The 14,096-nt window shown below is 47.0% G+C and overlaps 2 protein-coding genes across 6 annotated transcripts in view; one reads left to right on the top strand and one right to left on the bottom strand.

Annotated features, from left to right (window-relative positions):
* The window catches only part of KIF1A (kinesin family member 1A), a 331,661-nt gene that overhangs the window by 70,654 nt on the left and 246,911 nt on the right, over positions 1–14,096 (top strand). The window lies entirely within an intron of this gene.
* LOC130361554 (allantoinase, mitochondrial-like) overlaps positions 1–14,096 on the bottom strand; it is a 105,604-nt gene that overhangs the window by 68,308 nt on the left and 23,200 nt on the right. The window lies entirely within an intron of this gene.

The raw sequence follows: 14,096 nt of genomic DNA on the forward strand, positions 1-14,096 counted from the left end.
CCGGCTGGCAGCGGAATCGCAGCGCCCCGGGTCAGAGGACGTGACCGGAGCGCTGCAGCGGGGAGAGTGAAGCGAGCGCTCCGGGGAGGAGCGGGGACCCGGAGCGCTCGGCGTAACAGTACCCCCCCCCTTGGGTCTCCCCCTCTTCTTAGAGCCTGAGAACCTGAGGAGCAGACTTTTGTCCAGGATGTTGTCCTCAGGTTCCCAGGATCTCTCTTCAGGACCACAACCCTCCCAGTCCACTAAAAAAAAATTTTTTCCTCTGACCTTTTTGGCAGCTAAAATTTCTTTGACCGAGAAGATGTCCGAGGAGCCGGAAACAGGAGTGGGAGGAACAGATTTGGGAGAAAAACGGTTGAGGATGAGTGGTTTGAGAAGAGAGACGTGAAAGGCATTAGGGATACGAAGAGAAGGAGGAAGAAGAAGTTTATAAGAGACAGGATTAATTTGACACAAAATTTTGAAAGGACCAAGGTAGCGTGGTCCCAACTTGTAGCTAGGGACACGGAAGCGGACATATTTAGCGGAGAGCCATACCTTGTCTCCAGGGGAAAAAACGGGAGGAGCTCTTCTTCTCTTATCCGCGAACTTCTTCATGCGTGATGAAGCCTGTAAGAGAGAATTTTGGGTCTCTCTCCATATGATGGAAAGGTCACGAGAAATTTCATCCACAGCGGGCAGACCAGAGGGCAAGGGAGTAGGGAGGGGGGGAAGAGGGTGACGGCCGTACACCACGAAAAATGGGGATTTGGAGGAAGACTCAGAGACCCTGAAGTTATACGAGAATTCGGCCCATGGGAGGAGATCTGCCCAGTCATCCTGGCGGGAGGAAACAAAATGTCGCAAATAATCACCCAAGATCTGGTTAATTCTTTCTACTTGTCCATTGGACTGGGGATGATATGCAGAAGAAAAATTTAATTTAATCTTGAGTTGTTTACAGAGAGCCCTCCAGAATTTAGACACGAATTGGACGCCTCTATCCGAGACAATCTGCGTAGGCAACCCGTGAAGACGAAAAATGTGTACAAAAAATTGTTTAGCCAACTGAGGCGCAGAAGGAAGACCAGGAAGAGGGATGAAATGTGCCATTTTGGAGAATCGATCAACGACCACCCAAATAACAGTGTTGCCACGGGAAGGGGGTAAATCAGTAATGAAATCCATACCAATCAGAGACCAAGGCTGTTCGGGGACAGGCAGAGGATGAAGAAAACCAGCGGGCTTCTGGCGAGGAGTCTTATCCCGGGCACAGATAGTGCAGGCTCGCACAAAGTCCACAACATCCGTCTCCAGAGTCGGCCACCAATAGAAGCGGGAGATGAGTTGCACAGATTTCTTGATACCCGCATGACCTGCGAGATGGGAGGAGTGACCCCATTTGAGGATTCCGAGGCGTTGGCGAGGAGAAACAAAGGTCTTTCCTGGAGGAGTCTGCCTGATGGAGGCAGGAGAAGTGGAGATCAGGCAGTCAGGTGGAATGATGTGTTGCGGAGAGAGTTCAACTTCTGAGGCATCCGAGGAACGAGAGAGAGCATCGGCCCTAATGTTCTTATCGGCAGGACGAAAGTGAATCTCAAAATTAAATCGGGCAAAGAACAGAGACCACCGGGCCTGGCGAGGATTCAGCCGTTGGGCAGACTGGAGGTAGGAGAGGTTCTTGTGGTCGGTGTAGATAATAACAGGAGAACTTGATCCCTCCAGCAGATGCCTCCATTCCTCAAGTGCTAATTTAATGGCTAGAAGCTCTCGATCCCCGATGGAGTAGTTCCTCTCCGCTGGAGAGAAGGTCCTAGAGAAAAAACCACAAGTGACAGCATGCCCGGAAGAATTTTTTTGTAGAAGAACAGCTCCAGCTCCCACTGAGGAGGCATCAACCTCCAATAGGAAGGGTTTGGAAGGGTCAGGTCTGGAGAGGACGGGAGCCGAAGAAAAGGCAGACTTGAGTCGTTTAAAGGCGTCTTCTGCTTGAGGAGGCCAGGACTTGGGATCAGCATTTTTTTTGGTTAAAGCCACGATAGGAGCCACAATGGTAGAAAAATGTGGAATAAATTGCCTGTAATAATTGGCGAACCCCAAAAAGCGTTGGATAGCACGGAGTCCGGAGGGGCGTGGCCAATCTAAGACGGCAGAGAGTTTGTCTGGATCCATCTGTAGTCCCTGGCCAGAGACCAAATATCCTAGAAAAGGAAGAGATTGGCATTCAAACAGACATTTCTCAATTTTGGCATAGAGTTGGTTGTCACGAAGTCTCTGAAGAACCATACGGACATGCTGGCGGTGTTCTTCTAGATTGGCAGAAAAAATTAGGATATCGTCCAGATATACAACAACACAGGAGTATAACAGATCACGAAAAATTTCATTGACAAAGTCTTGGAAGACGGCAGGGGCGTTGCACAGGCCAAAGGGCATGACCAGATACTCAAAGTGTCCATCTCTGGTGTTAAATGCCGTTTTCCACTCGTCCCCCTCTCTGATGCGGATGAGGTTATAGGCGCCTCTTAAGTCCAATTTAGTAAAGATGTGGGCACCTTGGAGGCGATCAAAGAGTTCAGAGATGAGGGGTAAAGGGTAGCGGTTCTTAACCGTGATTTTATTAAGACCGCGGTAGTCAATGCAAGGACGTAGGGTGCCATCTTTTTTGGACACAAAGAAAAATCCGGCTCCGGCAGGAGAGGAGGATTTACGGATAAAGCCCTTTTTTAGATTCTCCTGGACGTATTCGGACATGGCAAGAGTCTCTGGGGCAGAGAGAGGATAAATTCTGCCCCGGGGTGGAGTAGTACCCGGGAGGAGGTCGATAGGGCAATCATAAGGCCTGTGAGGAGGTAGAGTCTCAGCTTGTTTTTTGCAGAAAACATCCGCGAAGTCCATATAGGCCTTAGGGAGACCGGTTACTGGAGGAACCACAGAGTTACGGCAAGGGTTACTGGGAACCGGTTTTAGACAGTTCTTGGAACAAGAGGACCCCCAACTCTTGATCTCCCCAGTGGACCAATCCAGGGTTGGGGAATGAAGTTGAAGCCAGGGAAGTCCAAGGAGAATTTCCGAGGTGCAATTGGGGAGGACCAAAAGTTCAATCCTCTCATGATGAGATCCGATGCTCATAAGAAGGGGCTCCGTGCGGAAACGTATGGTACAGTCCAATCTTTCATTATTTACACAATTGATGTAGAGGGGTCTGGCGAGACTGGTCACCGGGATGTTGAACCTGTTGACGAGAGAGGCCAAAATAAAATTTCCTGCAGATCCAGAGTCCAAGAAGGCCACAGCAGGGAAGGAGAAGGCAGAGGCAGACATCCGCACAGGCACTGTAAGACGTGGAGAAGCAGAGTAGACATCAAGGACTGTCTCACCTTTGTGCGGAGTCAGCGTACGTCTTTCCAGGCGGGGAGGACGGATAGGACAATCCCTCAGGAAGTGTTCGGTACTAGCACAGTATAGGCAGAGGTTCTCCATACGGCGTCGTGTCCTCTCTTGAGGTGTCAGGCGAGACCGGTCGACCTGCATAGCCTCCACGGCGGAAGGCACAGGAACAGATTGCAGGGGACCAGAGGAGAGAGGAGCCGAGGAGGAGAAACGCCTCGTGCGAACAGAGTCCATATCTTGGCGGAGTTCCTGACGCCTTTCGGAAAAACGCATGTCAATGCGAGTGGCTAGGTGAATAAGTTCATGTAGATTAGCAGGAATTTCTCGTGCGGCCAGAACATCTTTAATGTTGCTGGATAGGCCTTTTTTGAAGGTCGCGCAGAGGGCCTCATTATTCCAGGACAATTCTGAAGCAAGAGTACGGAATTGTACGGCATACTCGCCAACGGAAGAATTACCCTGGACCAGGTTCAACAGGGCAGTCTCAGCAGAAGAGGCTCGGGCAGGTTCCTCAAAGACACTTCGGATTTCCGAGAAGAAGGAGTGTACAGAGGCAGTGACGGGGTCATTGCGGTCCCAGAGCGGTGTGGCCCATGACAGGGCTTTTCCGGACAGAAGGCTGACTACGAAAGCCACCTTAGACCTTTCAGTGGGAAACAGGTCCGACATCATCTCCAGATGCAGGGAACATTGGGAAAGAAAGCCACGGCAAAACTTAGAGTCCCCATCAAATTTATCCGGCAAGGATAGGCGTAGCCCAGGAGCGGCCACTCGCTGCGGAGGAGGTGCAGGAGCTGGCGGCGGAGATGACTGCTGAAGCTGTGGTAGTAACTGTTGTAGCATAACGGTCAGTTGAGACAGCTGTTGGCCTTGTTGCGCTATCTGTTGTGACTGCTGGGCGACCACCGTGGTGAGGTCAGCGACAACTGGCAGAGGAACTTCAGCGGGATCCATGGCCGGATCTACTGTCACGATGCCGGCTGGCAGGTAGTGGATCCTCTGTGCCAGAGAGGGATTGGCGTGGACCGTGCTAGTGGACCGGTTCTAAGCCACTACTGGTTTTCACCAGAGCCCGCCGCAAAGCGGGATGGTCTTGCTGCGGCGGTAGTGACCAGGTCGTATCCACTAGCAACGGCTCACTCTCTGGCTGCTGAAGATAGGCGCGGTACAAGGGAGTAGGCAGAAGCAAGGTCGGACGTAGCAGAAGGTCGGGGCAGGCAGCAAGGATCGTAGTCAGGGGCAACGGCAGAAGGTCTGGAAACACAGGCAAGGAACACACAAGGAACGCTTTCACTGGCACTAAGGCAACAAGATCCGGCAAGGGAGTGCAGGGGAAGTGAGGTGATATAGGGAAGTGCACAGGTGAACACACTAATTGGAACCACTGCGCCAATCAGCGGCGCAGTGGCCCTTTAAATCGCAGAGACCCGGCGCGCGCGCGCCCTAGGGAGCGGGGCCGCGCGCGCCGGGACAGAACAGACGGAGAGCGAGTCAGGTAGGGGAGCCGGGGTGCGCATCGCGAGCGGGCGCTACCCGCATCGCGAATCGCATCCCGGCTGGCAGCGGAATCGCAGCGCCCCGGGTCAGAGGACGTGACCGGAGCGCTGCAGCGGGGAGAGTGAAGCGAGCGCTCCGGGGAGGAGCGGGGACCCGGAGCGCTCGGCGTAACAGCCAGGCATGTACCAGACTGTCAAGAAGATGCTGGCCGACGTGAAAGCGGCGGACGTGATCCAAGAAAGTCAGAGTCCCTGAGCCGTGCCACTTGTCCTGGTCAAGAAGAAAAACGGAACCATCCACTTCTGTGTCGACTACAGGAAACTGAACAATGTCACACATAAAGACGCTAACCCTTTGCCAAGGATCAAGGAGTCCCTCATGGCCCTCGGGTCAGCCGCCTACTTCTCCACTCTGGACTTCACCAGTGGATATTGGCAAGTGCTCATGGCCGTGGAGGATCGAGAGAAGCCGCCTTCGTGACTCCCATGAGATTGTTAGAGTTTAAAAGTATGCCATTTGGGCTATTGTACTTGGACGATGTCATTGTATATTCCAAGTCCTACCAGGAACACCTCAGTCATCTGTCAAACGTCTTTCAAGTCTTAATCAAGCAAGGACTGAAGATTAAACCGTCAAAGTGTCATTTGCTCAAACCCCAAGTCCATTACTTGGGTCATGTTGTCAGCGCAGAGGGAGTCCAACCCAATCCTGAAAAGGCGGAAGTTGTCAAGAACTGGCCAACCCCGTGCATGGTGAAAGATGTCAGGAGCTTCCTGGGATTTGCCGGCTACTACCGCCGCTTCATCCCACACTTCACCCAGATTGCGGAACCCCTCACAGCTCTCCTAAGGGGTACGGTGAAGGAGAATTATCATGGAAGACTACCTATTGAATGGGTCAAAGAACAAGAGACAGCATTCTGAGCTCTTAAACATTTGTTGACAGAACCACCCATCCTGGCATATCTAGAATACAGTCAGCCATTCCAGCTATACGCTGATGCCAGTTTTGAAGGAATGGAAGCCGTCCTGTCCCAAGTCCAGGAAGGACAGGAGCGCGTAGTTGCTTATGGCAGTCTTAACCTGCGAGGAGCAGAAGAGAACGATGCTAATTACAGCTCATTCAAATTGGAACTTCTCGCCCTGTTCTGGGCCATGACCGAAAAGTTCAAAGACTATTTGGCCATTCACTGTCTACACGGATAATAACCCGTTGGTCCACCTGAACACTGCCAAGTTGGGTGCCATTGAACAGGGCTTCAAGATTGGCCAATTAAAGCTTCACTATCAAGTACAGTAGCGGCAAGTCAAACATCAATGATGATGTACCATTTCAAATGACCCCCGGCGAAGAACCACCTGTTGAAGACTAGTGTTGCTCGCGAATATTCGCAATGCGAATTTTATTCGCGAATATCGCATTCGTAATTACGAATATTCGTTTTTTTGTTTTTTTTCACAGTACACATCACAGTGATCACCCCTCTCTGCTTCCAGCTTATGTGGTGTAAAGAAGGCTCTAATTCTTCTGTGTGAGATTGGCGTGCGAATTTTCGCATGTGCGAAAATTTGTATATGCTAATTTTCGCATATGCAAATTTTCGCTTATGCTAATTTTTGTATATGCTAATTTTCTCATATGCTAATTTTCGTATACGAAAATTTTCGCATATGCGAAAATAAATGCGAATATTACGAATATGCGAATTTAGCGAATATATGACGAATATTCGTCCATAAATTTGAGAAATATCGCAAATTTGAATATGGCCTATGCCGCTCAACACTATCGAAGACGTGGAGATGCCCCCATTTTTTCAATGGTTTTTGAACCAGAATGTTGTGACCGCCATGATGGACGGTGAACCCAGGTTCAAAAAGGTGAAAGAAGAGCTGTACACCTGGAAGACACTTCAAGATGAAAGTAGAGTCATGGGGGATCTGTTGGACTACCTTCTGGTGAAAAAGGTACCAACCCGTCTACGCCAGGCCCTGTGTGATAATGAGCTGAAACGTCTGTGGCGACAGAGGAAGCGACTGTGCACAAAGGACTGTTGTACCGAAATTCTTTGGATCTGATCTCTGGTGATCGACTTCATCAGATTCTGGTTCCCTGAAGAGACGCGGCGATGGTCCTCAGCGCATACCATGACCAGTCGGGACACTTTGGAGTCCACAAGACCGAAGCTACTGTCAGGTGAAGATTCTATTGGATCGGAATGCGGAGGGACATTGAGAAATGGGACAGTGAGTGTGCAGTCTGCAATGTCACCAAGAATGTGCACAAGGATGCAAGAACCCCCCTCAATTCCATCCAGAGTGAGAGGCCCAACCAGTTGGTCACGCTAGACCATGTAAAATTGTCTCCTACCCGGTCCGGGTATACTTATGCTCTCACCATGGTGGGTCATTACTCCAAATGGGTTGTCGTAGTACCCGTCAAAGATCTCACAGCCAAGACAGTGGTCCAGATGTTCTATTCCAAATGGGTGAAAACCCTTGGGTGTCCGGAGTCTGTCCTAACTGACCATGGAATCGTCTTCGAGGCCCAACTCTTCCCAGAGCTATGCCAATTCCATGCCTGCAAGAAACTCCGGACCATCGCCTACCATCCTCAGGGGAATGGGCTCTGTGAACACATCAATCAAGTCTTTATTCATATGCTGCGAGCAGCCTCTGTGTCAAGATAAGAAGAGTGGCCCCGACTACTGCCCGAGTTGCTGGAGATCTATAACAACACAGTCTATTGTTTTACAGGGTATACCCCCTTATACTTGATGTTGGGGCGACATGGGCAGTTGCCTAAAGACCGGACATTTGGGCTGTAGCGCTGGTACTACTACTCCCATCATAGAACGGAGTCTGTTCCCTGTTGGGGATAGTAGTACAGGAGCTGATTGATCGCATTGAATCTTAATTCTGAGACCCGTTGTGATCATATGTTATTGACCTGGAGAGTGGGCGGCATGCCATGCCACTCAGCTCCCCAGCGATATACATTTAACATTCATAACTTTAAAATTCTACGGTGCGAGTGATGGTTTTCCATATAGATGTCTGGCTGTCCATCGCGGCAATGCTGCCCATTTCCCCAGCAGGAGCAGTCCCTCCTACTACAGCTCCCATGATGGAACAGAGACTGTGGTCAGGCCGCGTTCACACAACAGAAAGTCTGCATATCTACGTAAATTCGGCATCTGCATTGGTTCTGTGCAGAATTAGGCAGTATATTTTATTATTTGCGGAATCATTGCGTAATTCGTGCGAAAATTGTAGCAAAATTCCTCATGATTCTGCATCATTTCGCATACATTCTGCGCAATTCTGCACAAATTAGGCAAAAATCAAGCCCCATTGGCTTCAATGGGATTCCGCAGCCGAAGTCCGGAAAAACATAAGACCAGACTTTTTCCGGACCGCTGAATGCAGGATTTCAGCAATGGAACTCCCACTATAGAAATTCTTCTGTGTGAATATCCTTGCAGAATCCCATTAAAGTTAAATGGCAATACATTTAGGCAGAATTCCGAGTGGAATTTCCGTCATGTGAACGCGACCTAAGGCCAGGTTCCCACGGAAGAATTTCTGCACTGAATTCTGCATGAAAATTCTTGCATTCCATGCAGAAATTCTGCAGTGTGAACACGGCCTTACAGGCTCATTTTCAGTTGTAGGAGTTTTTCTCAGCTGAAGTGCAAATCCTCATTTATCTGCCAAACGTAACCCCCCACCACAATCACAAAAATAAGTTATATCCTACAACATATTTTAACACCTTAAGGACCAAGGGCATACCGGTAAGCCCTTGGTCTTTGGTGCTTAAAGGGGTACTCCGACAAAAAACATCTTATCCCCTATCCAAAGGATAGGGGATAAAATGTCTGATCATGGGGTTTCGGCACTGGGGACCCCCGCAATCTACAGGCCGGCAGTGGCGGTGTCCGGAACATGGAAGCTTGGAGCTTCTGTGTTTGTGATGTCACGTCACGCCCCCTCCATTCATGTCTATGGGAGGGGCGTGACAGCTAGTATGTACCAGGTGGCTGTGGTCACCAGTCATCTGGCACAGAGAGGAGTTCGCTCTGTGCACCGGATGACTGAGGTGCCACAGCAGAGATTGTGGGGTTTAACGGTGGTGGGACCCCCGCCATAAGACATCTTATCCCCTTGGATAGGGCATAAGATGTTTTCCGGCAGAGTACCCCTTTAAGGACCGAGGGTGTACCTGGTCCCATTACCGCTGTTTGAAGCGTGCTCACGAGCTGAGCAGCCATCATGCTCCCACAATGCAAGTCTATGGAAGGGGGCGTGATGGCTGCTCAGCTCATGAGCATAAGGGGGCATGGCCGTGACATCACAAGCCTAAATGAATGCCTAAACGTACACCGGGTGCTGCAGAGATTGCTGGATGGGGGATAAGATGTCTAGGGGCAGAGTACCCATTTATGGACAAGGCCAATTTTTGTTTTTGCACTTTCAGTTTTGTCCTCCTTCTCTTCCAAAAATCATAACGCTTTCAATTTTGCACCTACAGACCCATATAAGGGCTTGTTTTTGCATAACCAATTGTACTTAGTAATGGCATCACTTATTTTATACCAAAATCTGCAGAAAAAAAACAAAACATTGTGGGGTGAAATACAAAAAAAAAAAACACACCATTTTTTTTTTTACTTATGGGGGCTTCCGTTTCTATGCAGTGCACTTTTCGGTAAAAATTACACCTTTTCCTTATTCTGTAGGGTCATACGATTACAAAGATACCCAATTTATTTAGGTTTTATTTTATTACTTAACCTTTTGGGGACCCAGGGCATACCTGTACGTCCTGGGTCCCGCTCCCGCAATATAGCGCAGCGTCACGCTGTGACCCCACGCCATATCAGGTCGGTCCCGGTGTCTAGCGGTAGCCTGGATCCGGGGCTAATAGCGCATGTCACAGATCCCGGTGACGCGCGCTATTAACCCATTAGACGCGGCATTCAAAGTTGATCGCCGCTTCTCAACTGTAAAATAAAACATTCCCAGCAGCTCAGTCGGGCTGATCGGAACTACCGCAGTGAAACCGCGGTGTTCTGCTCAGCTAGGACACAAGCAGAGGGTCTGTTACCTGCCTCCGGCGCGTCCGATCGGCAATTGATTGCTTCAAGCCTAAGATCCAGGCTTGAGCAATCGACCGCCGATGACACTGATCAATGCAATGCAATGGCTTTGCACTGAACAGTGCTGGCAATCAATGTATTGCATGTTATAGCCCCCTATGGGGGCTATAGCTTTGCAAAGAAAAAAGTGTAAAAAAAGAGTTAATAAATGTGATTTAACCCCTTCCCTAATGAAAGTTCAAATCACCCCCCTTTTCCCATAAAAAAAAAACATGTAAATAAAAATAAATATAAACATATGTAGTATGGCGGCATGCGTAAATGTCTGAACTATAAAAATGTATCATTAATTAAACCGCATGGTCAATGGCGTACGCACAAACAAAATTCCAAAGTCCGAAATTGCGTATTTTTGGTTACTTTTTATACCATAAAGAAAATGAATAAAAAGCAATCAAAAAGCCAGAGCAAAACAAAAATGGTACCAATAAAAACGAAAAATCACGGTGCAAAAAATTAGCCCCATACCAAGTTATAGGGGTCAGAAAATTACAATTTTAAATGTATAAATTTTCCTGCATGTAGTTATGATTTTTTTCAGATGTAATACAAAATAAAACCTATATAAGTAGGGTATCATTTTAATCGTATGGACCTACAGAATAAAGATAAGGTGTCATTTTTAATAAAAAAAATGTATTGCGTAGAAACGGAAGCCCCCAAAAGTTACAAAATGGTGTTTTTTCTTCAATTTTGTCGCACAATGATTTTTTTTTTTTTGTTTCCCAAGATTTTGCTTGCAAGATTGAAAGGGTTATGATTTTTAAAAGGTGAGGAGGAAAAAACGAAAGTGCAAAAATGGAAAAACCCTGAGTCCCCAAGTGGTTAAAGTATAATTACATGCACCAAAATTAGTATGTTTAAAATCAAAACTATAACTTTTTATTTTTCCGCACACAGGGTTATGTGAGGGCTCATTTTTTACGCCATGATCTGTAGTTTTTATCTGCACCATTTTTATTTTGATGAGACTTTTTGATTGCTTTTTATTAATTTATTTATGGTATATGAAATGACCAAAAATTGGCAATTTTGGACTTTGGTATTTTTAATGTGTACGCCATCGACCGTGCTGTTTAGCTGACCTAATATTTTAATAGTTCTGATATTTACGCATGTGGTGGTACCACATATGATTATTTTTATTTTTTATTACATTATTTTGTTTTAAAAATGGGAAAAGGGAGGTGAATTCAATCTTTTAATAGGATAGGGGTTAATTCACTTTTATAAACTTTTTTTTTAACACTATATATTTTTATTTTATTTATTTTTAGTCCCACATGGGGGCTATACCATTCAATCTTTCGATTGAATACACTGTTCAATGCTAAGCTTTGGCTCAGCATTGATCAGTGATATCGGCAGGGCAAGATTCAGGCTGCCTGGAAGACGTAGCACTTCAGTATGATGGGGCCCCAAACAATCCCCCTAAGCCAGTCCCCCCCTCCCACTGAGACTTGTTGACGGCTAGCAGGGATGGACTGACAACTCATGCACCCACACCCATATAAATGCCCTGCCCACATACAATAAATACATTTTTCAATTCATAAAGAAAATATAGCAAAATAACGCAATTTTGCTAAGTTTTTGGGGGTGTGGGTTTGTTTCTACAAAATATATTTTATGGTTAAAATTATACATTATCTTCATTCTGTAGGTCCATATGATTACAACGAAACCCAATTAATGTAGGTTTTGTTATATTTTACCACTTTTTGTGAGAAAATTAATTTTTTTTAATGGTATATGATGTGACCAAAAAGTAGCAATTCTAGACTTTGGTATTTTTTTTTACATTTATCCCATTCACTGTCGTCTCCTAATCTCCCCTCCCCCCACCCAAACATCACCGCTAAGTGCTCACTGACATCAACCCCCAACAAGTAATGCAATGTGTGTACACAGTGACCTCGCCAGCAGAATAGTGAGTACAGCTCTGGAGTATAATACAGGATATAACTCAGGATCAGTACAGGATAAGTAATGTAATGTGTGTACACAGTGACCTCACCAGCAGAATAGAGAGTACAGCTCTGGAGTATAATACAGGCTATAACTTAAGATCAGTACAGGATAAGTAATGTAATGTATGTACACAGTGACTTCGCCAGCAGAATAGTGAGTACAGCTCTGGAGTATAATACAGGATATAACTCAGGATCAGAACAGGATAAGTAATGTAATGTATGTACATAGTGACCACACCAGCAGAATAGTGAGTACATCTCTGGAGTATAATACAGGATATAACTCAGGATCAGTACAGGATAAGTAATGTAATGTATGCACATAGTGACCCCACCAGCAGAATAGTGAGTACATCTCTGGAGTATAATACATGATATAACTTAGGATCAGAACAGGATAAATAATGTAATGTATGTACATAGTGGCCTCACCAGCCTCCAGATGTTGCAACACTACAACTCCCAGGATGCCTAAACAGCCTTTGACAGCCTTTGGCTGTCCAGGCATGCTGGGAGTTGTAGTTGTGCAACCCTTGGTGGGACCTTGGTTAGGAAACACTGATGTACACAGTGACTCCACCAGCAGAAGAGTGAATGCAGCTCTGGAGCTCTCATATATATATATATATATATACATACTGTATATTAGTGTCTTCCAACCAGGGTGCCTCTAGCATGCTGGGAGTTGTAATTTTGCAACAGCTGAAGGCACCCTGGTTAGGAAGCACTGCTGTATACAGTGACTTTCCACCAACAGATTACAGGAAGAACTCACCACACTACTCTCCTGGCTGTCCCGGGAACTTTAGCTCTGCCTTCAAGTCACATGATTGTGACATCACCACAGGTCTTCAAAGAAATCATCCCCTCCAGCATTCAGAAGGTAAAAAGCAGGTCCTGATCAGGAAGTCACTGCCATTATGTTCTGTGTAGAGATCCCTGATTTTAAGTGACTGCCGACCAGGACTTGCATGATGCAGAGGGAGCGGGGCCCCATTTCTTTCCTGGCCATGTGAGGCCTGGAGCATGAGCTCCAAAAGCTCCAACGATAATCCGGCCCTGGATATTGGTGCCCTGCTGCTCCAGCCTGCTGAGTCCTCCTGGAGTCAGAGGACAGATCAGACAGCAAGGAGGCAGAAGGTCCTGCTAACCTCAGATGACAAACTGACAACATTGGCCCTCATTTACTATTCTAAACCCGACCTCTTTTGTCAGGGTTTTTTGTCGCATCTTTGTCTGCGCCATGTCGCAGACATCGTGCGCCAGTCTGCGACACTATGCGACATTTTTTCCCGACGGACCCGATGTGTATTCTCCCAAACCCGAAAAAGGGGCGTTACCCGACATTTCTGAGCTTTCCCACGTATTTATTAAGGTTTCCAACCCGAATTTGTTGAATTGTTGTGGATTTTTTCCCGACAGCTCAGAGGAGTTGGAAACCAAAACCTACAAAACCCACGAGCGACAAACAGGATGCGACATAATAATAAATACCAGGGGGAAAAAGCAGTCGGGTAAGAAAGCAACATAGACTTACAACCCGATTTTCTTAGTAAATGAGGGCCATTATTGTTGATAAATGGGTATTCCCATTCTGCATGTGCAGGCGTGGTTAGGGGCGTGGCTAAGGGAGTTGTTTGGGGAGTGTCTGAGAGAAGGAGGTTGCGGTTAGGGTGTGTGGCCGGGTGTGGTTATGGGGTGTGGCTGGGTGTGGTTAGGGGGTGTGGCTTGTCCCTCTTTGCTCTCAGCAAAAAATGGGAGGTATGCTATTTGAATATCAAGAATGTTTATGTAAGCATAGGCCAGGTGGAAGGTGACGGGTAGGCCAATTATGCAGAAAGAAAACATTGATTCAATATAATATGCTCCAAGTCAAGATGACTTTACATGACAGAACTCTCTTGGTGGTTTCACAACCGTATACTGAATACAAGTGTTTCCCAGCTAGGGTGCCTCCAGCTGTTGCAAAACTACAACTCCCTACATGCCGAGACAGCATGCCTGGATTTATCAAAACTTTTGCAAAGGAAAAGTTGCCCAGTTGCCCATAGCAACCAAACGGATTGTTTTTTTTTTTTTCATTTTGCAGAGGC

This window comes from Hyla sarda, chromosome 3, assembly GCF_029499605.1.
Source record: "Hyla sarda isolate aHylSar1 chromosome 3, aHylSar1.hap1, whole genome shotgun sequence".
Taxonomy (NCBI): domain Eukaryota; kingdom Metazoa; phylum Chordata; class Amphibia; order Anura; family Hylidae; genus Hyla; species Hyla sarda.